The following is a 25,255-nucleotide window of genomic DNA, read 5'->3' as shown; positions in this document are numbered from 1 at the left end:
TGTCTGCTGCCTTAAACAGAATGACAGATACCTTATCAGTGGTCTTACTGATGAAAACTCCTGGATCATGTGATGGTCCTCGGATTGCCATGTGCGTGCAATCAGTGCCCCATCTTCACCTTGCTCACCATCCTCCTCCTCCTCCTGTTCTTCAATGTTGTTGTCATCAGAGGATGATTGACGAGCGCCTTCGTCGTCCTCCGCCTGTAATCCTCTCTGCTGCGCTATGTTGTGCAGGACGCAGTACATAACTATGATTCTTGACACCCTCGCTGGCGAGTACTGAAGGGCATCTCCAGACCCAGCCAGGCACCTGAAGCATATCTTCAACATGCCGATGGCTTACTCAATGACACACCCGGTGGTCATATGGCTCTGGTTGTAGCGGTCTTGCACCTGGTTGGTGGGGGTTCCTCACAGGTGTCATTAGGCAAGTTTGAAGGGGGTATCCCTTGTCTCCTACGAGTCCTTAAATGTGTCTCCTAGTAGGAAGAGGTCTGGAATGTTGGACTGCTGCAGTACAAAGCATCATCTGGCACACACCTGCATGAATTTCTTCTTGTGGTTGCACATCAGCTGTGCATTGATGAAAACTCCTGGATCATGTGATGGTCCTCGGATTGCCATGTGCGTGCAATCAGTGGCACCCTGTACCTGTGAGAAGCCAGCCAGAGAGGCGAAACCGACGGCCCGCTCATTCAGGCTATCGTCTTCGCAGGGGAAGTTCACGTAAGTGGACAACTGGCAAACAACCCACCCGTCACCTGCCTTATACACTTACATGCAGCCGACTGACACACCCTGGAGATGTCTCTGGTGGAGCACGGGAAGGAGCCAAAGGCAAAGAACTTGAGGGCAGTGGTGACTTTTACAGCGACGGGCAATGCATGGCCACCAGGTCCAGCAGGGAGCAGCTCTTCTTGAAGAAGGCTGCAGATGTCAATGACCACCTGCCAGCTCAATCTGAACCTGTGTAGGCACTGCTCTTCAGATAGGTCTAGGAAGCTGAGCCTCTGCATGCAGACCCTCTCACGTGGATAATGCCTCCTGCGACCTTGACCCCTTTGTTGCTCACCTCTCTGCCGTTCTCTACTTAGCTCTTTTTTCTGCTGTTCTCCAGATCTTTGTTGTGCACCTGCAGGTCCTAACACAGCAGAACATCGCTGCCTTGGATGGACATTTTCTCCCTCCTTAGACGTCCCCTCGAATACATCCATTGCGTTCCCCCCCACCATCCTGATCTTGTCAGTTTGAAAGACTCCAAAGTTTTGAAAAAGCTTTATCAACACAAGAACTCTCTGCCAAACGTTTGCCAGACATCAGGTGTAATAACTGACCTTTTATTCAGATAGGGCAATCACTAGTTTAAATACCCCCATGAACTGCAGCTCAATCTCGCCTCCGTTTCACTGGCGAGATTCACGAGCCCTGGGAAACCCATGCTGGAGACGTTAAATTTAAAGTTCAGTCAAAATCAACTCAACAAGTCCTACTTAATGTTTCACGAGGATGTTAATTGCTGTGATAAATACCCGCCCACCTGAACTAATTAAGGTCCCAACTGCGATGAGTTGGTTACTCGCACGCATCCAAACGTGCCTGGGTTAAATCCGGAAGTGGGTGCATTGGAGCCGACTTGTGGTCGCACTCCAAAGATCAAATATTTTAAGCTATCTATCCACCCCCAACCCACCCGTTCTAGGGGGTTAAAATTCCCCCCCACGGTTCTCCCACCACTGATGGCACACACCAATATAAAGCTGGGGTCCTCTGGAGATCCAGCGACATTGGAGACCTAGATGAACTATCATCTGTCTACACGTGGGTCTTAATGGTAAGACTTTTTCCATGCCCTGCAAGAGAGAGTGACACAGAACCCACGGGTCTTCGGTGGAGTATCGCTCTCCTGGTTTTGTATATATTTGAAAGAAAATTGACTTTTGTGCACTTTCCTCCAATTTTCTTTGCCTCCCACCAACTCCACCAAAATTAGATGAACTGGTCGCTCAGTCGTTTGCTGTTTGTGCCACACTGTTGTTTGCAAATAAGCTGCACAAATCGTAGACTCTGCCCTCTTTTTGTAGCTTAATTTGCCTACATAATTGTGCCTGCACTTCAAAGGTAATTTGTCGGCAGTGAGGCACGTTCAGATGTCCTGATGACACTGTAAAGTACGATATAAATGCTGAAATCTGGAAAACTCTGCGTTGGAAATCGTTGACCTATGATCTGCCACTTCGTGGTACAACTGTGGGAGTCGCAGAATGTTCCAGGTTGGAGAAAAAATGTTAAAAGAATCATAATTATTTGCAATAATTCAATTTATTAGAGCCTATTTTCCAGCGTAGAGCGTCACCTGCTCACTGACTATGATTTTCCACCCATTAAATTGGTTCCACACCAAGTGCAGCAATTGAAAAATCGGCCTTACCGATTATGGCAACCCTCTCCTAAGGATCAGTGAGGCAGTATAATTGAAAAGCTCGTGATGACTTCACTTTACATTCTCTGGCTACTTAACACATAAAATTCCTGCAGTGAAAATCAATCCAGAAATGAAAGCAATTGCTTTGATTATTTAAGGGATCACTTTAGTGTGGTCCATTGACTACGCCAGTGTAAGTATCATTTTTGTACCACACAGTGGCAGCAGACTGCAAATCATTTCACTGCCTAGCTTTACAATTTTGCACCTTCTAAAAGACATGTAAGATCCTATTTTATCAGTTCAGCCCAAAGGCTACAAAGTACACAAATCTGTAACGCACAGAAGAAGTATCAAAAATGTAATTTTGATTTCAATTGAATACTTTTTCTCTTGGGAAGCAAAATTGTTTTTCAAATATTGGGGCACAATCCGTGTCACAACCCAGCACTGTGTCATTAGTGAGAGATATCACTGTGACAAATTCACTAGCCTCCATCCACAGTACGGTACTTTACTCAGAATGTTGAAAAGAGGCTGTTGGAGGTAGCTTGAAAATATTCAATTTAAGTGCAATTATGCCAGTGCTCATATATGTACAAAGAAAATAATATCTGATTTCTGCAGCTTAGTGGCTAGTTTAATATTAAAATATTTGGGACTGTTTTAACATTGCCCCAGTTTATAAACCACTTTCAGTGCATTTCATCAATGAGGTATCAGATCACCAAAGCAACCATTTTATAACCCGTTTAATTTTGTAATTCAAAGGTAGACGGTATGTATCTAGATAGGATGTCTTTTCACTCTCAAGGCATACTTGTGCTGTACCCACAGTGTAGCCAATTTATGATATTTTTTCAGTCTAAGCACTGCTTTGTGCATTGAAATGGATTTACAACTGATCAGTATAGGATGTGAGTTAATATTAACTCTAGCGCTCACCTATCAAGGGTCTCATGGCACAAAAAAGCACCTTCCACATGTCATTTTAGACTTTCTTTCATTTCTGGTGCTTGTCTATATTGTCTGATCAAACCCCGTGCCACCCCAGTATTTTCTATTGAATCCCAGTGTTGTCCACAACAGTGGCAAGCTGAACCCCAGTGGCATCAATAACATGGAGAGAATTAGAAAAAGAATAAAAGAGGTTGTTTTTCACATGATGGCCTGCCAGAAATTTCTCATCATGCACTATTAATATTAAAGGGTTTAAGTGCTGAACTTTTCAAAAATGCCATTATTCCAAAAAGTCATTGCAGTTTCAAGCTTCCATCATAATATTTAAAAGTACAGTTTGATTATTAGCATTGAATATTAATCCTAGATGAAGGCATTAAAAAGAATTTCTCATACACGGGCCAATGCGCGATGCTTGACATGCTGTATTATTGGACACAAAGGCCTGAGGCCTACCACTCGCCTGGTGAGCTCCATTTCCTCCAGTGCGGGATCCCAGCTCTCAGCCTGCGCATAAACTGTGCCTAACGCTAGTTAAGGTCCCAAGAATTATGCAAATGAGGGACTGTCCCATATTGCAACTGGAGCATGTGAGTCGCACTCCAGATACACAGTGCCTATTCCTAATGGGTGCTGAAGAGGACCTCAAAAAATGTTAATTTTGATTCGGGTTGGACCTCTCTTTACAGGGTCACCTTTCCTTATTTGTCGCCTTCAACGGCCAAATACCTGCAGGGAATCCTAAATACCCACTGCATTGAAGGCCCAAACAAAATGCAGGCTGTTGATACCTGATATCCTGACCTCCAATCCCCATGGCACTCTGAGCAGTTCATGCTCCCTGCACTGGGAGCAGACAAAAAATATTTAAATGAGGTGGCCATGCATTAAGGTGCTTAACATCTGTATGTACTACAGCTCATAGCACACAGGAGTGGCCAGCGCCTCATAAGTGGATGTCGGCCCCATTGCATCATCATCCAAATAAAATAGTGGCTGAATATTTGAGAACCCCCTTTGTTGCTTAGTATTTCAGGAAAAAAAACTAAGAACACTTTTTTTCCAAAGCATTGTACTAAAAGAAGAAAAATAACACTGGTTGAATAATATTCAGAAAAAAACATTTTGTGGTTAAACTTTGGTTATCCCAATTACATAGGTTTGCCCTCGTGCTTTCTCTTCTGATAATTGGCTGAGCTTGGCTGCAGTCGTGACCAAGAGGTGGATGCCTCTTGCCCCTCTCACAGAAGGATGGATGGCTCCCCCTTGTGGAGGTCAGAGGAACATCACTGATGTGCCTGCTGTCTTCTCTGCGTGGGCCAGCATCATTGGTAGAAGCCTGGCTCGTGTCCACCATCTGCTCGTCTGGTCTCCCATCCAAAGCACGTATCCACACGGTCTTTGCAAGAGAAAATTTCAGAATTGTTGAGGGGGATGAAACAATCAATTAACAAGTGAATGTATTAAGGGCTCCATCAGGGAAACAAATGAGATTTGACTGTAGGCTGAAGGATTGTTAAAATGCGTTCCAGCTATGTATTGAGGCTGCAAGCACCCAAACTGTCAAAAGTGATGGTGAAAATATGAGGACAGATGCGAATGTCTGTAGCGTTGGTCCACAAAGAGACTAATAACCTCATTTTGTGCTTCATTAGAATGTTGATGCAGATCAGTGAGAATGGGATGCAGCCTGGCAGCTGAACTGGTGCCACGAGGTGCCAGATTATATATAGAAAGCGATTCATTAGCATCCTCCGTGCCATTTGAATATATCATGCCAAAATGATTAGTATTTTAGCCGTTTAGTTTAAAAGTGGTTGTAAAATATTGGTTTGAGCTCTTATTTTGTGCACAGTTGAATACTCCTAGGTTAATTATGAATGTGCCTGAGTACAGCCAGTTCTAACAAACTTATAATAATGCTTATTAAAAACGCTCACAATTTTTGTCCTTCAGCACATGCTAAATTATTACAATCTTTTTCTCCATACACTTTGGCATTGATTTAAATATTTCTCAGTGATCTAAATGTCACCACTGCGAATGAAGATATTGCTTTCGTTAGACTCCCTCTTTGTTTTGCTTTAGGACCTGTGTAGGTTTAGAAAGTCCTGCAGAAAAAGAATGAGGAAGGAACTCAGTGATGAGGAACAGGGCGGCATTGCTGTTCCGTTTTTACTTTTCCCCCCTTACAAACAAGGAACAACAAGAAAAGTAGCTGTAACAGAAAACTCACAACGACCACTATGTGGCAGAGCATGTTGGAAATGGAAGCCAGATTCGAGGATGCTTAACATCTGTCCATACTAGAGCCTTGAAAACAAGCGCTGAGCTGTTATGGACAAGTAACAGAGAGGAAAGATTAACTTTCATTTTTAGTGCAACCTCATTTCATCAGACTAGCCTGTCCTCTTTGGAGTTTCTGATTGCCTGTTTAGCTCTGTGGCAACAATTGTGTGAATTTTTTACATGTAATAACAACTGGCCAGTAGATTTTTTTAAAATTTCAAAATATACTTTATTTCATAAAATTTAAGGATAGTCATAGTTCAATATAAATATCATAATTACAATTCAAAACAATACAATACAGATCGTACACACTACGATCCCATTATTACAATTCAAAACACAGAACATAGCTCCAAATACATAGTGTACATTTCAAAGATAGGATGGCCTTACATGGTGGCCTTTCCCCATAGGGTCTTTGCATAGGCTGCACCTCGCTTCAGTGCTTCTCGCAGCATATACTCCTTGACCTTCGAGTGTGCCAGTCGGCAACACTCGGTCGTGGACAGCTTCTTCAGCAGGTTTCAGGTGGATCAAAGAGCCTCCTTCACCGAGTTGATGTTCTTCCAACAGCAGGTGATATCTGTCTCAGTGTGTGTCCTGGGGAACAGCCCGTACAGCACAGCATCATAGAATCATAGAAAATTTACAGCACACAAGGAGGTCATTGGGCCCATCATATCCGCACTGGCTGAGGAACGAGCCACCCAGCCTAATCCCACTTTCCCGCATTTGGTCCCTAGTCCCGCAGGTCACGGCTCTTCAGGTGCACATCCAGGTATTTTTTAAATGAGTTGAGGGTTTCTGCCTCTACCACCATCTCAGGCAGTGAGTTCCAGAGCCCCACCACCCTCAGAGTGAAAAAACTTTTCCTCACTTCCGCTCTAATCCTTCTACCAATCACTTTAAATCTATGCCCCCTGGTTATTGACCCCTCTGCTAAAGGAAATAGGTCCTTCCTATCCACTCTATCTAGGCCCCTCATAATTTTGTACACCTCAATCAAATCACCCCTCAGCCTCCTCTGTTCCGTGGAAAACAACCCCAATCTATCATCATAGCTAAAATTCTCCAGTCCTGGCAACATCCTCGTAAATCACCTCTGCACCCTCTCTAGTGTAATTACACCATTCCTGTAATGTGGTGACCAGAACTGTGCGTAGTACTCAAGCTGTGGCCTAACTAGTGTTTTATACAGTTCCAGCATAACATCCCTGCTTTTACATTCTATGCCACAGCTAATAAAGGAAAGCATTCCATATGCCTTCTTAACCACCTTATCTACCTGTCCTGCTACCTTCAGGGATCTGTGAACATGAACTCCAAGGTCCCTCACTTCCTCTACACCTCTCAGTATCCTCCATTTATTGTGTATTCCCTTGCCTTGTTTGCTCTCCCCAAATACATTACCTCACACTTCTTCGGATTGAACTCCATTTGCCACTTTTCTGCCCATCTGACCAGTCCATTGATATCTTCCTGCAGTCTACAGCTTTCCTTCTCACTATCAACCACACTGCCTATCTTTGTGTCATCCGCGAATTTCTTAATCATGCCCCTTAAGTTTAAGTCCAAATCGTTAATGTATACCACAAAAACCAAAGGACCTAGTACCGAGCCCTGCGGCACCCCACTGGAAACAGCCTTCCAGTCGCAAAAACACCCGTCAACCATTACCCTTTGCTTCCTGCCACTGAGACAATTTTGGATCTAATTTGCCACATTCCCTTGGATCCCATGGGCCTTTATTTCTTTGACCAATCTGCCATGTGGGACCTTGTCAAAAGCCTTGCTAAAATCCATATAGATTACATCAATTGCCCTAGCCTCATCGATCCTCCATGTCACCTCCTCTAAAAATTCAATCAGGTTAGTCAGACATGACCTCCCCTTAACAAATCCATACTGACAGTCCTGTGTTACCGAACTGTTGGGGATGAACCGGGACAGATACCAACGCACCTCTCTCCACACCTTCTGTGCGAGGGGGCAGTCCATCAGGAGGTGGACGACGGCCGCATCCCCACTGCAGCCTCGAGGCCATCTCGCAGTGGCATTAAGATTACATGCATGTAGGAAAAACCGCACTGGGAAGGCCCTTCTCACCACCATCCAAGCTACATCCTGATGTCTGTTGGTCAGTTCCAATGATGAGATGTTCTGCCAAATGGCTTCAACCGTCTGGTCGAGGAACTGCCCGATCGGATCCACCCTCTCCTTTCCCTGCTGGATTCTCAGAACATTTTGTGTCGACCACTGTCTGACGGCCTTGTGGTCGAAGGGGTTCCTCCTCAGGAACTTCTCCACCTGGGACAGGTGCTGGGGTACGGCCCAGCTGGACGATTCACCCCGCACCTGCTCGGCCAGCGTGGCCAGACCCAACCATCTCAGTGTGTTGGACAGGTAGGAACTCAGCATGTAGTGACACTTGGTGTTTGCATACTGGGACTCTACACATATCCTGAGGCAGCCACACACAAAGGTGGCCATCAGGATCAGGGTGACATTCAGGACGCTCTTTCTCCTCCCTGCCCACCCCCCACCAACCCTTTGTCTGGGGGCTTGTACGTGGTGGCCCTGCGGACACAGTCTATCTTGGACCTCCAGACAAAGTGGAAGATAGCTCGGATGACTGTGGCAGCAGGGAATGGGCCAGACCTTGGCCACGTAGAGCAACACCGTGAGCACCTCACACTTTATCACTAGGTTCCTGCCAGCCATGGAGAGGGAATGCCACCAACCCACCCACCCCCCAACAATATACCGCCTCTGTTTGGCCTTGGCGACCCGTTCCTCCCTGTTCTTGGTGCAGGCCTGGGGCCCCCTGAACCAGATCCCTAGCACCTTCAGGTAGTCGGACCTGACGGTGAAGGGAACAAAGGATCAAGTCTCCCACCTGCCAAAGAACATGGCCTCATTCTTACTGAGGTACACACTAGCCCCCAAGGCCAGCTCGAAACAATCGCAGATGCCCATTAGTCTGTGTACCGACTGCTGATCGGAGCAAAAGACGGTGACGTCATCTATATACAGGGTGGATTAAGCTGAGAGCCTCCACTTCCTGAAATCATCACCACCACCCCTGATACCTGCGTCCTTCCTGATGGACATGGTAAATGGCTCGATTTAACACATGAACAAGACCGCGGAGAGAAGACAGCCCTGCCTGACGCCAGATCTGATCAGAAAGCTCTACGCCTCCCAACTGATGATTAGGACTGCGCTACAGATGTCCCATAGAGCTGTCAGATCCAATCATGGATTCCATCCCCAAACCCCATTTTGGAGAGCACATCCATCATGTACGTGTGGGATATTCTGTCGAAGGCCTTCTCCTGGTCCAGGCTGATGAGGCAGGTGTTCACTCCCCTGTCCTGTACGTAGGCGATCATATTCCCAAGTAGTGCAAGACTACCAGAGATTTTCCTGCCGGGTACAGTACAGGTCTGATCCGGGTGGATCACCAGCTCCAGAGCAGGCATGAGCCTGTTGGTGATGACTTTAGACAGACTCTTGTAGTCGACATTTAGCAAAGAAATGGGTCGCCAATTTCTGATTTCTTCTCTCTTCCCCCTTCCGCTTGTAGATAGGGTGATGATGCCTTTCCTCGTGGACTCTGACATGCTGCCTGCCAGAAGCATACCCCCGTACACTTCTAGTAGGGCTGGGAATATCCAGTCCCACAGAGCCGAGTACAACTCGACCAGTAAACCGTCGCTTCTGGGAGTTCTACTCTTCTCAAAGGATCAGGCGGCCTTTGTCTGCTCGTCCAAAGTCAGCAGCCAATCCGTGTTCTCCCGCTCACTGTCTTCTAAGACCTCCGTGATAGAGGACAGGAAGGATTGGGAGGCCGTGCTGTCTGTGGGCTTCGCGTCATACAACCCGGCATAAAAGGATTTGCTGATCCTCAGTATGTCAGCCTGTAAAGACGTCAGCGAGCCATCTTCCTCCTTCAGGCTGCTGATCACAGAGTCTCTCTATGCACCTTCTGGAAGAAGAAGAGCGAGCACTTCTTGTCCTGCACAATGGAGTGGACTCTGGACTGGAAGACGATGTTTGAGGCCTTCGAGGCAAAGAGCGAGGTTTGCTGGCCCTTCACCTCTCAGTTCCTCCCTGATATCAACCTCCATCGATTGCAGCTGGAGCAGATCCTGCATGCTTTTCTGCAGCTGGGACAATTCCCTCTGTCTTTCTCTCACCTTCTGATTACCCTTGAGGATGAAGAACCTCTTGATGTTGGCCTTGATCGCTTCCCACCAGTGCAGCGTGGAGTCAAAGAGAGGTTTCACAGTCCTCCAACCTGTGTAATCCCTCCTTAGTTCCTCAATATTCTCTGTGGTCAACAGTCTCACGTTCAGCTTCTATATCCTCCTGCCCGCCTTCTGGTCCTCTAGCAATTGACAGTCGGCTAGTAGGAGGCAGTGGTCAGAGAAGACCACTGGCTGGACATCGGTGGATCTGACCTTGAGCGTTGGGGACAAAAATTGTAAGTTTATCCTGGAAGGGACAGGCCCCCAGCTGCCCTGGACCAGGTGTATCTCAGCGGCGCTCCATCTGCAGCGTTGTTGAAGACGTTGTGAAGCTTTGCATCTTTCACCGCTTCCTTCAGGAGTTTGGACATGGTGTCCAGTACTCAGAGGGCCCTGCCGGATCGTCCAGCCGCATCAATGATGCAGTTAAAGTCTCCACCGAGAACTTCCGGCATGGAGATCGCCAACAGCATCGTCGAAGTGGGGCATGCTTATACAGTAGATGGCTCTTTATCATTTATTTATCTGTTGTAAATGAATTGATACCTGAGTTTTCTGGCAAACCATATACAGGATATCACCTTTAAGCAAGGGTGGGGCAGTTCTCTTGAGTGCAGCAGACCCATCCATCACTTAGTGCTGAGATCCAGCGATTTGTTTCTTTTCTCAAATCAAAGACTAGCTTCAGTTAACGGGAAAGGGAATCTCCACACTGTGTTTCCTAGTGTCCCTGGGCAAAATTCTAAAATGAGACTTTTGAATGTATGTGCATCATGCACTGCTATTATCCAGTAAACTTAAAATATGGAAGATCAGCATCCTGTGGGTAGAGTGTAATAATTCCAATCATGTCTGTAGTGTATGTTTTCCAGATGGAAAAACCTACGTGCCGCAACCAACTCTGAAAGCCACATTGTCATTTTCTGAGCTGAATTTTTGCCTTCTGATGCTTGTAAAGACTGTATCATGTTTGGTGCTGATTTTAAATGTTTGTGACAGGGATAATAGGCATCTGCGCTTCTGTACCAGGAGCTGACTTTGAAACTTTTGAATGGGGTGATGGGTTAACAGGTTGATACTTCTTGTGCCACAGTGTGAGGTATTTTTATTTGGCTCCAGTAGTGAATTTGATCAGTTCTCAGTATCTATCCATCCATGCACACTTCCCGCTTGACCGTCCTTTGACAAACTTCAGCCCCCTGCTAAACTACAAGCCCTGGGTCCAAATGTTGAAACAATTACAGCACCAATAAAGCTCTCAGTTGCTTTGTGTATTATTTCTGGATAATCTGTGTGTTTAGAAATTTTTTAACGCCTTCTGAGTCAGAAGGTTGTGGGTTCAAATCCCACTCCATTGACTTGAGCATAAAATCTAGGCTGACACTCCAGTGCAATACTGAAGGAGGTGCCGTCTTTCGCATGAAACGCTAAACCGAAACCCAGCCTGCCCTCTCAGGTGGACGTAAAAGACCCCATGGCACTATTTCGAAGAAGAGCAGGGAAATCTCCCCCATATCCCTCAACCAACATCACTAAAACAGATGATCTCTTATTTATTTCATTGCTGTTTGTGGGACCTTGCTGTGTGCAAATTGGCTGCTGTGTTTCCTATATTAAAACAGTGACTACACTGCCAAAAGAAAAGTACTTCATTGGCTGTACAGTGCTTTGGGACATCTTGAGGTTGTAAAAGGTGCTATATAAATTCACTTTTTTTTGGTGAATCTTTGTACTTATTAAGACGAGGGTTGTTAGGGCTGGCAAATAAACTTTTTGGGCAGCAGTGTTAACATCAAACACTCCCAGGTCCAATACAGCACTCTTAGGTGCATGCTAAAACTTTTATTCTCCCCAACAACCTATCTCAATCCCAACCTTGGAATAGAGCTCCCTCCTATGCCACTGTGACACTTTCTGTTTCCCACAACAGCCATCCTGAGGCCTCTCTGAGTGAGATTATCGATTTTGTACTAATTTTGGTCAGTTTTGTGCTGTGAGCCCACACTGAGTGGAATTGGATTGAGACTGTCCAAACTAATTTCACATAGCCTGCAAACAGAAGAGTTTTTCATCCCATCAGTCTGAGTTGGAGTTGAACCTAAATTCCAAAGGTCAGTGGCTAATCTCCAACCCTCTGCAACACCCTCTCCTTGGGTGTACTATTTTGTATATACTCTGGTGAAACCAGAACTCACCAAGGGATTAGTTGTACTAAATGTTGTTTTGTGGCATGAGCATTGCAGGGACTCAACATTCTCCTTGAAGACACTTAGTATGAAACAGCCTTGCAGCAAGTGCAGAGTTGAAAAGAACTAAGTTTCTGTCATGCTACATGTGAATCCATTGTAGGCCCACAAGCCTAAGTCTCTAAAGGTAACACCCATCCGATACTTCTATTAAGTTGCGCTGAAGTTTGGAAACAATTACTTCTGTCAAATTGTATGGACATGTGGAGTTAATTTGAAATCTATGGGACTAGGGTACGGTAGCGTAGTGGTTATGTTACTGGGCTAGTAATCCAGAGGCCTGGACTAAAATCCAGAGTCACGAGTTCAAATCCCGCCACGGCGGCTGGTGAATTTAAATTCAATTAATTAAATAAAAAATCTGGAATTAAAAATACTAGTATCAGTAATGATAGCCATGAAACTACTGGATTGTTGTAAAAACCCATCTGGTTCACTAATGTCCTTTAGGGAAGGAAACCTGCCGTCCTTACCCGGTCTGGCCTATATGTGACTCCAGACCCACAGCAATGTGGTTGATTCTTAATTGCCCTCTGAAATGGCCTAGCAAGCCACTCAGTTGTAAAAAAATCTCGCTAGGGATGGGCAATAAATGCCGGCCTTGCCAGCGACGCCCACATCCCGTGAACGAATAAAAAAAAAACTAGAATTGCAGCAATGGAAATTTCCTTGGATCATGAAAGTCACGTTATCTGAACAAACAAGCTCGTTGCAGAAGTCACAATTTATCATTTGGTAGTAGTTTGGGAGAGGCCATTGGACCACCAGAAACCTGATAGATAATTGTGTGGAAATGAGCTTCTCCTGTGAAGCCACTTGGGACATTTTACAATGTTAAAAACTCTATATAAAGGCAATTTGTTATTTTAATGCCTCCAAAAAGCAGATTAAAAAGTCAACAACAAGCTTTCTAACAAGCTCAAGCCAACATGCAGTTCTGAAAATGCCATCAGGCTTAGAGCGGAGATGTTGCAGGACTTGGAATATTGTATTTTTGTCTCACTCTCTTCCCTTTTTGAAGAAACATCGCAAGCTTCTTATGACACTGCACCCCATCATTTTCAAAATTTCTTGGAATCAAAATATGTCACATGGTCACTTTGCAACAGAATTGCTTTTTTGAAATGACTTTCATTCCAATCCCAATGAAAACCAAATGCAAGAACCCTTTTAACAGACGTTATTCATGCGTTCAACAGTTCAACATGCACTTACTGTCACTCTCTGAACATGAATCAATATTTAGTGAGCCTATTATTTAGCATCAACAGGTTTTTCACACAGATCAAGACCGCTGCCCTGAAGTATTATGATACATCCATATAGCTTATAAGGATAAGCAACTGGAAAATGAAAACGCCTATATAGATCAGCATAGTGATGGTATCGGGGGGTGGGATGGTCCTTGAGTTGGAGGTTGGCTGCATTATTACAGTAATGCAAGTGATCTTAAGTGTTGCCTGTGACCTGAGCTGGCAGTGCCTGATATTGCCACTAATTACAGCTCAGCAAACATTTCCATTACCCAATACTGTTATCCCTCATTTTGATTTGAATAATTGAAAACAAATTTCTACCATCAGTGCCCATTTAAAACATCAAACCATTGTGAAGATTTGAGTTTTTCTAACAACATTTGTTTCTATATTGAGTTTTTTGTTGTTGAATTTTTGATCTTTTGAAAATGAAGGCTACTATTCCTGGAGAATAAAACACTTTAGGCACTCAGTGTCAGCACTGAGAGCTCTCAATCGGGTATCGCAAGACCAGATGCAGAGTAACTCAGCTCAATAATGGGCCTTCACTGAAAATCTCAGACAATTGCATTGGACCAGTCTGGATGTTTCCATTGCCCACACCAGCCCTCCTTATGATTTCAAAATCACAATACTAGTTTTAGGTGCTGCAGGTCCATCTTACTTAGAACTGGGCTAATACAACCTAGACTCCTATTCCATTAGACACTTAATGCCAGCAGAGAATGGAGACTTTCATTTCATTGGTTTGGGCTGGATTGGAGCCCAGCTTCCAGAGGTAAAAGAAAAACAGTGTGCAAACCCACTGTACCACCTAGTTATTTTTAAACAGTGACTGCCAATGACTATATTCAGAGAATTTGTTTGAAGTAATTAGAGAGCCTGATGGTGTGAGAAAACAAAACGAATGATCATGCAAATAAAAGGTTTTAGTGCTGGCAAACTTTGTGATGGAAGCTTAGCTCCATCCTGATGCAAATGATAAAATTGTGATACATGTTTTATTTCTCACGTTCCTTTTATATATATTTATGAAAAATGTGGGTCCTACAAATGGAATATACCTACCTTTGCTCCTGATCTGACTTCACTGGAACAAATGATTTGGAGAGGATCTACCTGCAGTGCATTTGGGTCTGGAATGGCACAATTGATGCTGTGTGTGGCATGGATCATGGATTCCAGAGTCTCGAAGTCCTTATATTCAAAAAGAAAATTAGGAGAGGCGGGATAATTGTTCCGAAGGACTGATTCCACAACTGGGCTATCAATAAAATGGTGACATGAGAAAAAAAGAAAGCCATCTTCCTAACCAGTCAAAGTTAAACCACAGAGTTTTTTTGAGACGTACCATGTTTGAAAATGTTGTTGCACAGCTGACATCCATTTGTTAAGTCAATTATATTGATAAAAAGTAACAGATTAGCTTGCTCTAATGACTGAAAAATTGTTCAGCCAGCCAGACTTTGATTTTAAATAACTCAAGAATGTGTAATTATAGATCAGTTAATGTGGGTGTGGAAACCTTTCAGCATTGCATTATTTTTACTAATCTGGGATCAGGCTGCTGTGTTACATTGATGCTTTTACAATGTTCAAGTGGCGAATGAGGAATGGACAAGGTGGACACTGCTGGAGCAAGCAACGACGATAATTCCAGGCATGAGGAATCTAGGTTATGAGAAAAGGTTCAGGAAGTTGACCTTCCTCCCAACCTCTCCTTCCTCATACCTCTGTGAAGTACTTTGGGACATTTTTCCACGTTGAGGCCCTACGTAAATGCAAGTTGTTGTTGATTCCTTTGGAAAAGAGGAGACTACAAGGTGAAGTTTTCAAGATTAGAAAGGGAATTTTCAGCATTGATCCAAGCAAGTTGTTCATTATGATGAATGGTTAAAATGCCAGGAGATGTTGGGAGTAAGAAGGTAAGTCAGACAAAGCTTTTTTGCACAAAGTGCAATAGAATTGTGAAGTAAGATACTAGGGAAGTCCACTGAAGAGGGCAGTATAAATGGTTGAAGAGATAAATAGATGGGTTTCTGGAGAGAGAAAGGGTTGAAGGAATGATGATAAGATGGACAGGTGGGGTTGATCATGAAAAAATGGTCAGTAAATGTTCATCCTAATGGCTTTTTCTGTTTCTAAAAGTTATTAGTCTGGATTTTCCAATCGCCATCAAACAAAATGGGTAACTTCCAGCAGTGGGGTAACACCAATTGTCAATCTAGGCTTTTCTCTTCTTTTATTTTCTGATCTGAGTGCCCTTGTGAAAACTGGTTGAGACCCATAATTATTATCTTTCTTTGCAAATTTAAAGGTAAATTTATTTTAAAGTTCTCTCCAATCATCTATTAGTTTTGAAATAGAATACTAATATTTCACATATTTACTTTGTTTAAACCTTTTAAAAACAGTGTAGTGCCATTTAATGAACTATGAAAGCTGCAAGCAAACTTCATTACAGGGATAGTTTGACGTTAATTCCTCATAACATGTTACAGGTTGAATCTTACTCACTTTTTAAAAGTTTTCTATTTCTGACAGACACTGCATGTGTAGAAATGGTGGTGTTGATGTGTTGTGGTAATCAGATCTAAGGAGTGCTGGTGTAACTACTACCTAGGAGGGTTGGGATAGTCCTGGCTAACATCTAGTGGGAATTGTAAACAATTTTACAACACCAAGTTATAGTCCAACAATTTTATTTGAAATTCACAAGCTTTCGGAGGCTTCCTCCTTCCTCAGGTGAATGTTGTGGAAATGAAATCCTCGAACCCTTCGCATTTATAAATCACAGAACAATACCTGGTGATTACAGATAGTCTTTCCAACTGCCCGTTGCCAAGGCAATCACAGTGTGCAGACAGAGAGGTGTTACCTACAAGTCCACCGAATATACAAACCACCAAAAAAAAAGAGAGGCAGAAACATAGAAAAGACAGCAAATGACCCGTTATATTAAAAACAGATAACATTTGTTCGCTGGTGGGGTTACGTGTAGTGTGAAATGAACCCAAGATCCCGGTTGAGGCCGTCCTCATGGGTGCGGAACTTGGCGATCAATTTCTGTTCGACGATTTTGCGTTGTCGTGTGTCTCGAAGGCCGCCTTGGAGAATGCTTACCCGAAGGTCGGTGGCTGAATGTCCTTGACTGCTGAAGTGTTCCCCGACTGGGAGGGAACCCTCCTGTCTGGTGATTGTTGCGCGGTGTCCGTTCATCCGTTGTCGCAGTGTCTGCATGGTCTCGCCAATGTACCATGCTCCGGGGCATCCTTTCCTGCAATGTATGAGGTAGACAACGTTGGCCGAGTCACAGGAGTATGAACCATGCACCTGGTGGGTGGTGTCCTCTCGTGTGATGGTGGTATCTGTGTCGATGATCTGGCATGTCTTGCAGAGGTTACCGTGGCAAGGTTGTGTGGTGTCGTGGACGCTGTTCTCCTGAAAGCTGGGTAATTTGCTGCGAACGATGGTCTGTTTGAGGTTGGGTGGCTGTTTAAAGGCGAGTAGTGGAGGTGTGGGGATGGCCATAGCGAGGTGTTCGTCGTCACTGATGACATGTTGAAGGCTGCGGAGAACATGGCGTAGTTTCTCCGCTCCGGGGAAGTACTGGACGACGAAGGGTACTCTGTTGGTTGCGTCCCGTGTTAGTCTTCTGAGGAGGTCTATGCGATTTTTCGCTGTGGCCCATCGGAACTGTCGATCGATGAGTCGAGCGTCATATCCCGTTCTTACTAGGGCGTCTTTCAGCGTCTGTAGGTATCCATCGCATTCCTCCTCGTTTGAGCAGACCCTGTGTATTCACAGGGCCTGTCCATAGGGGATGGCCTCTTTGACGTGGTTAGGGTGGAAGCTGGAAAAGTGGAGCATCGTGAGGTTGTCCGTGGGCTTGCGGTAGAGTGAGGTGCTGAGGTGCCCATCTTTGATGGAGATTCGTGTGTACAAGAAAGAAACTGATTCTGAGGAGTAGTCCATGGTGAGCTTGATGGTGGGATGGAACTTGTTGATGTTATCGTGTAGTCTCTTTAGTGATTCCTCGCCGTGGGTCCATAGAAAGAAAATGTCGTCGATGTATCTGGTGTATAGTGTTGGTTGGAGGTCCTGTGCAGTGAAGAAGTCGTGCTCGAACTTGTGCATGAAAATGTTGGCGTATTGGGGTGCGAATTTGGTCCCCATGGCTGTTCCGGGTGTTTGGGTAAAGAACTGGTTATCGAAGGTGAAGACATTGTGATCCAGGATGAAGCGGATGAGTTGTAGGATGGCATCTGTAGATTGGCTGTTGTTGGTGTTGAATATTGATGCTGTCGCAGCGATGCTGTCATCGTGGGGGATACTGGTGTAGAGTGCAGAGACGTCCATCGTGGTGAGAAGTGTTCCTGGTTCAACTGGTCCGTGGGTACTGAGTTTTTGTAGGAAGTCTGTAGTGTCGCGACAGAAGCTGGGGTTTCCCTGTACGATGGGTTTCAGGATGCCCTCGATGTATCCAGAGAGGTTCTCACACAGGGTTCCATTGCCTGATACGATAGGGCGTCCGGGTGTGTTGGCTTTGTGTATCTTTGGGAGGCAGTAGAAGTCTCCCACGCGGGGAGTACGTGGGATGAGAGCGCGTAGGATGCTTTGAAGGTCTGGATCGAAGGTCTTGATCAGTTTGTTGAGCTGGTGGGTGTGTTCCTTGGTCAGATCTGCGGGTAACTGTCTGTAGTGTTCCTGGTTGTCCCATCTAGCGGGAGCTGAGTTGTCAATTTTCCGCTCCTTGACCTTTCTGTCTTTGTGTATGTGTATGTGTGTATACGTGTATGTGTGTGTGTGTGTTTATATGTATGTGTATAAAGTTCTGCTCCTCCACTGGAAATGTATTCCAGGTGCAGTGTCAACTTGGCTCATTTGGTAGCACTCACCTCTGAGTCAGGAGGTTGTGGGTTCAAACCCCACTCCAGAGACTTGAGCACATAATCTAGGTTGACATTTCAGTCTAGTACCGAGGGAGTGCTGCACTGTCAGAAGTGTCGTCTTTTCGATTAGGGCTAGAAATTCAGCCAAGTAATGCCCGTTTTTTGGGCGCTAAATGGCCTCCTAAGCCTCCAATAAGGCGGGCAAGCAGTGCACGCTCATTACGAGCCGGAAGTGCACCACCTGCCATATGGGTAAAGGTCAAATAATCGGAGTGCAGAGACCACGCCTGAAACATTCAGCCACCCCAGTAATTTTAATGGGTAATATTGGAAACGTCACGGTACCAAGGTCAGACTATTGTAAATGATGAGTATTCCTTCCTCAAACATGTAAATCTTTTCAAATGAACATACCTGTAACCTTTCTTTCCCACTATTTGGTAGTCAGAGAGAAAGAACTGTCTCACCAAAAAGAACTTGAACCGAGCCGCAACATATTTGAAAACAAATTCCACTTTCATGTGGAACCAAATCCTTCAATGGTGGAACAAAAATAGAATGAATTAATTAAAATCCCAAATAAGCACTCTGAGGTGCTTATTTAACAGGATGATGTGCACACTGAAACTTTGAGCTACTGACATTGGCATGTGCTGCAGTGGAAGATTTATTGCTTTTATTTGTTTGTTTGACTCTTTATCGGAGGCTGGGTCTGACTGGTTCTCAAAACACATATAGCCTTTTTATTGCGCTTTTTTCAGAAGTCTTCCTCCCTGGCTGGATGAGAGATCTGCCATCCTCCCCTCAGGTTCCCCTTGTGGCAATCCAACACTGTAATAAACAGGAGAGAGAGAAAAGGAAGTGAAGGGAAGAGTGAAACACAGAAGTGAGAGGGAAAGACTGACAGAAACAGAAAAGAGACTCTTTTTTTTTGCAACCTAGCCGACCAGTATCCTTAACTAGAGGGATTGAGTCCAGCCGAAAAAAAGTTTGAGAATCAGTGAGTCAGATAATTTTGTTCACATTTATTGTTAAGAATGACAATTGGCTTGACTAATTTGAGCAAAGGTATGTGTGCGGGGGCTTATGCGTGGGTAGGCCTCTTGTGTCCCTACCATCATTTTGTCAGTGGTTGCTAAGAGACAGTGGGAGAGCAGCTCATCAAGGGAACCTTGAAAGTGAGGGGTTCATTTTAAAACTCTGTTCTCTTAATGGAAGTGTCACAACTAGTTTTAAGGCACATCCTCCTAATTTAAAAATATAATTGCATATGGCTAGCTTCTGAGCAAACTATTTTGTTCCTGAAAGTTTATCTCAATTTTCTTTCTGACAGCAGTTTGAATTTTTGAAAACAGTTAAATTATTTGAGTGTTGATCATCCAGTCTCCTGGCCTTGTTTATACTATGAGTTCACTTCTCTCTCTCTCTCTCATTCTCGCTTCTGTGTCGCTGCATAAAGATGAAAATGGCTTACTTTAGCAGCAGCGAAATAAAAGAAGGAATGTGGTATTTGGTTGGCTCCTTTCATGCACGAAGTATAGAATGTGCAGTGAGGACTGAAAGTGCCTCTGGCCGTTCGGTCCCCATTGGCTCTGACACTGAATGCTGCGATGCCCAGAGATATCTTGTATTGTTATCAGCTAAATGGGATCATGAGAGTCTGAAAGGTGTTTGAGAATGAACTGAAAATCATTTTCACAAGTGGATGATTACTTTTGCCAGCTGTTAACTGAACTCGATCAGAATGTCCTAGATTTCTTAGACTGCATTAATTGCTCTTTGGACCTTGACTGAGAATTTTCTTTAAGGGAGCTCTTACAGGGGAATATAGCTATATGTATTGATTTCTATATGCATTGATTTTCAGTGCATTTTTCTTTCATTATTTGAGCTTATGAAACCTTGCACAAAAAATGAGCTAGTAATTCAAACAAGATTGCTGCATTCCTCAGAAAAAAAGGCCAGCTCAAATAAAGATCTACCTTCTCTTTTTTGCAATACCGTAATAATTTTGTTGCTAATCAGAGAAATATATTTTAAAATTCCAACATTTTTTTTATTATGAATTTAACCATGTCTCATCTTGGTGTGAATCAATCCATCAGAAATCAACCTTCTCTAATGGTGCACTTATATAAAAAAATAACTTGAAAAAACAATAATACAGAGCTATCCAACCGACATCATCAGCCCTTTTAAATGGGGAAAAGAAAGAAAGAACTTGCATTTATATAGCACCTTTCACGGCCTCAGGACAACCCAAAGTGCTTCACAGTCAGTGAAGTACTTTTTGAAGTGTAGTCGTTGTTGTAATGTAGAAAATGCGGCAGCCAATTTGCGCACAGCAAGATCCCACAAACAGCAATGTGATAATGACCAGATAATCTGTTTTTTAGTGATGTTGGTTGAGGGATAAATATTGGCAAGGACACAGGGAAGAACTCCCGTTCTCTTCTTCGAAATATTACCATAGGATCTTTTACGTCCACTTGAGAGGACAGACGGGGGCTCAGTTTAACGTCACACCTGAAAGACGGCACCTCCAACAGTGTAGCACACCCTCAGTAGTGCACTGGAGTTTATGCTAGATATTGTGCTCATGTCTCTGGACTGGGACTTAAGCCTACAACCTTCTGACTCAGAGGCGAGAGTGCTACTACTGAACTATGGCTAACACACTTTAGAAAGAGATTTATTTGCAAAGTTAACTTCTGAGGGAACCCTATACAACAACATTTGGGAGAGAGTCCTGGAGTGAACCCTATCCAATAATGATTGAGGGAGAGTCCTGGAGTGAACCCTATTCAGTGATGATTGAGGGAGAGTCCTGGATTGAACCCTATCCAATAATGAATTGGGAGAGAGTCCTGGAGTGAACCCTATTCAGTGATGATTGAGGGAGAGTCCTGGAGTGAACCCTACCCAATAATGAATTGTAAACAATTTTACAACACCAAGTTATAGTCCAGCAATTTTATTTTAAATTCACAAGCTTTCGGAGGCTTCCCCCTTCGTCAGGTGAACGATGTGAAAATCACATCGTTCACCTGACGAAGGGGGAAGCCTCCGAAAGCTTGTGAATTTAAAATAAAATTGCTGGACTATAACTTGGTGTTGTAAAATTGTTTACAATTGTCAACCCCAGTCCATCACCGGCATCTCCACATCATGACTACCATCAATAATGAATTGGGAGAGAGTCCTGGAGTGAACCCTATTCAGTGATGATTGGGAGAGAGTCCTGGAGTGAACCCTATCCAATAATGATTGGGAGAGAGTCCTGGAGTGAACCCTATCCAGTAATGATTGGGAGAGAGTCCTGGAGTGAACCCTATCCAGTAATGATTGGGAGAGAGTCCTGGAGTGAACCCGATCCAACATTTGGGAGAGAGTCCTGGAGTGAACCCTATCCAATAATGATTGGGAGAGAGTCCTGGAGTGAACCCTATCCAATAATGATTGGGAGAGAGTCCTGGAGTGAACCCTATCCAATAATGATTGGGAGAGAGTCCTGGAGTGAACCCTATCCAATAATGATTGGGAGAGAGTCCTGGAGTGAACCCTATCCAATAATGATTGGGAGAGAGTCCTGGAGTGAACCCTATCCAATAATTGGGAGAGAGTCCTGGAGTGAACCCTATCCAATAATGATTGGGAGAGAGTCCTGGAGTGAACCCTATCCAATAATGATTGGGAGAGAGTCCTGGAGTGAACTCTAACCAGTAATGATTGGGAGAGAGTCCTGGAGTGAACCCTATCCAGTAATGATAGGGAGAGAGTCCTGGAGTGAACCCTATCCAGTAATGATAGGGAGAGAGTCCTGGAGTGAACCCTAACCAGTAATGATTGGGAGAGAGTCCTGGAGTGAAACCTATCCAGTAATGATAGGGAGAGAGTCCTGGAGTGAACCCTAACCAGTAATGATTGGGAGAGAGTCCTGGAGTGAACCCTATCCAGTAATGATAGGGAGAGAGTCCTGGAGTGAACCCTATCCAGTAATGATAGGGAGAGAGTCCTGGAGTGAACCCTAACCAGTAATGATTGGGAGAGAGTCCTTAGTGAGCCCTACTTGATTTTGAGTAGAAGAGAGATTTGGAGAAAATCTATCTGACTTTGATTGAAATTCCATTTGTGAAGCAGTGCATATCCCCTCAACTTGTAATAGATTTGAAAAAGGATATGTCATAGGTATGTCTACAGGTGTAACCTCAGAGTAATGTCAGAGTGCATGAGAGGCTGTGGTGGGAAAGTTACACTTCATATATCTGGGCCGTACCCAAAGGTCCAGCTGTACTGGCAAGAGTTGCTGCATGACATCAGAAGTACTCCAGCGACACCAGATAAGGCAGACAGCTTCCTGGGCTTCTCTATAGTGACCCCACCCCCCAGGCTAAGTATGGGGAAACCTTGTGTCTCCTCTGAACGGCTTAGGATTGGTCACAGTAAACTTCCTAATTTTCAGGGTTTCAAGCTAAAGCCTATATAAACCACAACATACTCTCCTACTATCTACAGTTTAGACTTTCCTGAAAGGTTTAACTGACTCCTTTAAAAATAGTTTGTGAGAGTCCAGGAGAACTTGCGTGAGGAATTGCAACTTTTGCACAGGTGCCAGAACAGAGCAAGTTGTTCTGCATGAACATTTCATTTCAGTACCATCAAATGTGCCACTTTACCCATGTTACTTCTCCTGTGCAAAAACGTTGTACTTTTGCTAGACACTTCATTTGCACCATCTTGGGGATGGGGAGAGGGGGAGGGGAAATTTTGCCCATCTCACGTTAGCTGTGATTTCAATAGCTTTGCACTGGTTAGCGAAAGGATTTGAATGCTGAAATTATCTTGCTATGTTGATACTAACTTTGAAAATCCTAGTGCTGTAAGGCTGTGAGCCGTGTTAAATCCCAGCTTTGTATCAGTGGTGCTAATTTCTTTGTCAGCTAATCCTGTGTAAAGTAAGCAGATTGCAGGCTTTAAGCAGGCTGCCATTTGGAATAAATGGGCACTTGAGACCAGTTATCTTAATCAGCTGGCAAACAAAGGACAACGGTAATGTAGGACTGCTTGGAATTACGAGCTGGATCTGTCTAACGTGCGGCACGTACATTTAAATGGCTTCACCACCTTTGAATTGCACACAGATTGGGGTTGCACCTCCTGCTGCTAAGGGAGCTTTTGGACATGTTTGGCTCTTCTGGCAGCCAGGACCACCTGCTCTTTGGATGCACTAGTCACAATGCTATGCAAGGTAACCTTGAGGTGTGACACCCAATATCTCCTGTTGCAGTGCAAACTTTTAAGGAAATAAAGATGGTCATATTATGTGACAGAATGTCAAGAGCAGTTTATACAGGAACTGCCCTCAGCAATGTGCAAATCCTGGTGATTAACTGAACTACTGGAGCAAACCAAAGACTGTTATGGCTGCTGTTAGGGACAAGCAGAATCCAGCGCATGTTGTTTGATATAAATAGAAAATGATCAGTGCATATTTGCTTATAGAGGGCCCAGGCTACCTATATTGTATTTTATGGTGCTCTAATTTAATTTATTTCTTTGTACATCTCCATCTGACTGTACAGTTACCTCATTTACACAGCTCATTAGCCAATGTTTATTTTTTTTTAACAGTCAAGTTATTTCAGGTTACAGTGCCTTTCATGGAACTGAAAGTGTCTGTGACAGGATGATAGTGCACCTGTCTTTCCCATTTTGGTTTACATTCAGATTATGGTAGAAGTGACGTGTCGGCCCAGTCCACGTGTCCAAGATAATGCGTATTGGAGCTGATTTGCATCACTGCTGCAGTTTAATCCTGGTTAAGAACTGGTGCAAACCTAGCCAGAATGATATTGTGATAATGGCACACAGTTTTCCAGATCAGATCATTTGCATAATTATTCACAGCTCCAACTATACATTTGGGGAGGTAGCCTTATGGGAGCAGAAAATTGTATGTGGGTGAATTTTAAAGGGATGCAGAATTAGGGAACAAAAATCCTTTGGAAAGCATCAAGCGGCATTTTGACCCATTGATGGCCTTTACCAAGGCTGAAGGGAGAGAGAGCTAAGAGTGACAGCAAAAATGAAGGGGCAGGAAGCCCAAGGTGGAGGCATGAGACTGCAGGCAAGTGATGGAGGAGCCCAGCATCTGACCGCCTGTTTGATGGCAACTGAAGCAGAGTTAGTGCTGCATGAGATGGTTGTGAGGAGCACAGCTCTACTTGCTTCTCCATGGTGCCATCCCCATAAGTCAGCATTGCAGCATGCCTGCAAGGAGATGCAGGTAGGTTTTATGAGGCCACAGTTAACCGATATCGTCACTTGCTGTGCCAGCCCTATGGTGCATGTTAGCTGCAGGTGACCTTGTGGCAGATAGCACAGGTCAACATCTGATGGTCTGCTGACCAGGACCCTGTGAAAACGATTCCCCATGGTAATTGCCAGGTAGATGTGACAATGCCTGCAGATACGCTTGATATCACCTTGGCTGGTATGTCCAAGTGGGTTGCTATGGCTGTTGGTCACCCTGGCATATCTTCTTTCATGCAGTGCCACTGTAAGCAAGACATACTCTGATTGGGGAGCTTCCAAAGAACCGATATTATTACTATTAAATTTTTCATTAGTTAGGCCTTTGCATGTCATATTTGTGCTAGCGAGCCTGCTATCAGAATCTAGTCTAAGAATTGCAGCCTTTGTATGCACTACTCTCTGCCAAAGCAAGGTATATCCCCCTCTGTTAGTAAATGTGGGTGCGAAGGTACCAGCGGGTGGATACACAGCACCTCTTTTGCATTCTTTCCTACCTCACTCCAATACTCTATACCTCTTCACCCTCCAGAAAGTTTACAGACGGTGGTCATTCCCATTGGGAAACCCATTGCTGTCTCTAATGGAGATGTAGATTTTAAAAAAGAGCAAGTTTAGAGCA

At 44.2% G+C, this 25,255-nt stretch overlaps 1 protein-coding gene across 3 annotated transcripts in view; it reads left to right on the top strand.

Annotated features, from left to right (window-relative positions):
• Positions 1-25,255, top strand: part of cadps2 (Ca++-dependent secretion activator 2) — a 603,629-nt gene that overhangs the window by 371,204 nt on the left and 207,170 nt on the right. The window lies entirely within an intron of this gene.

The sequence above is a fragment of the Heptranchias perlo genome, chromosome 18, assembly GCF_035084215.1.
Source record: "Heptranchias perlo isolate sHepPer1 chromosome 18, sHepPer1.hap1, whole genome shotgun sequence".
Classification (NCBI taxonomy): domain Eukaryota; kingdom Metazoa; phylum Chordata; class Chondrichthyes; order Hexanchiformes; family Hexanchidae; genus Heptranchias; species Heptranchias perlo.
Note: the sequence above shows the minus strand (reverse complement) of the source record. Positions and strands in the feature narration are given on the sequence as shown.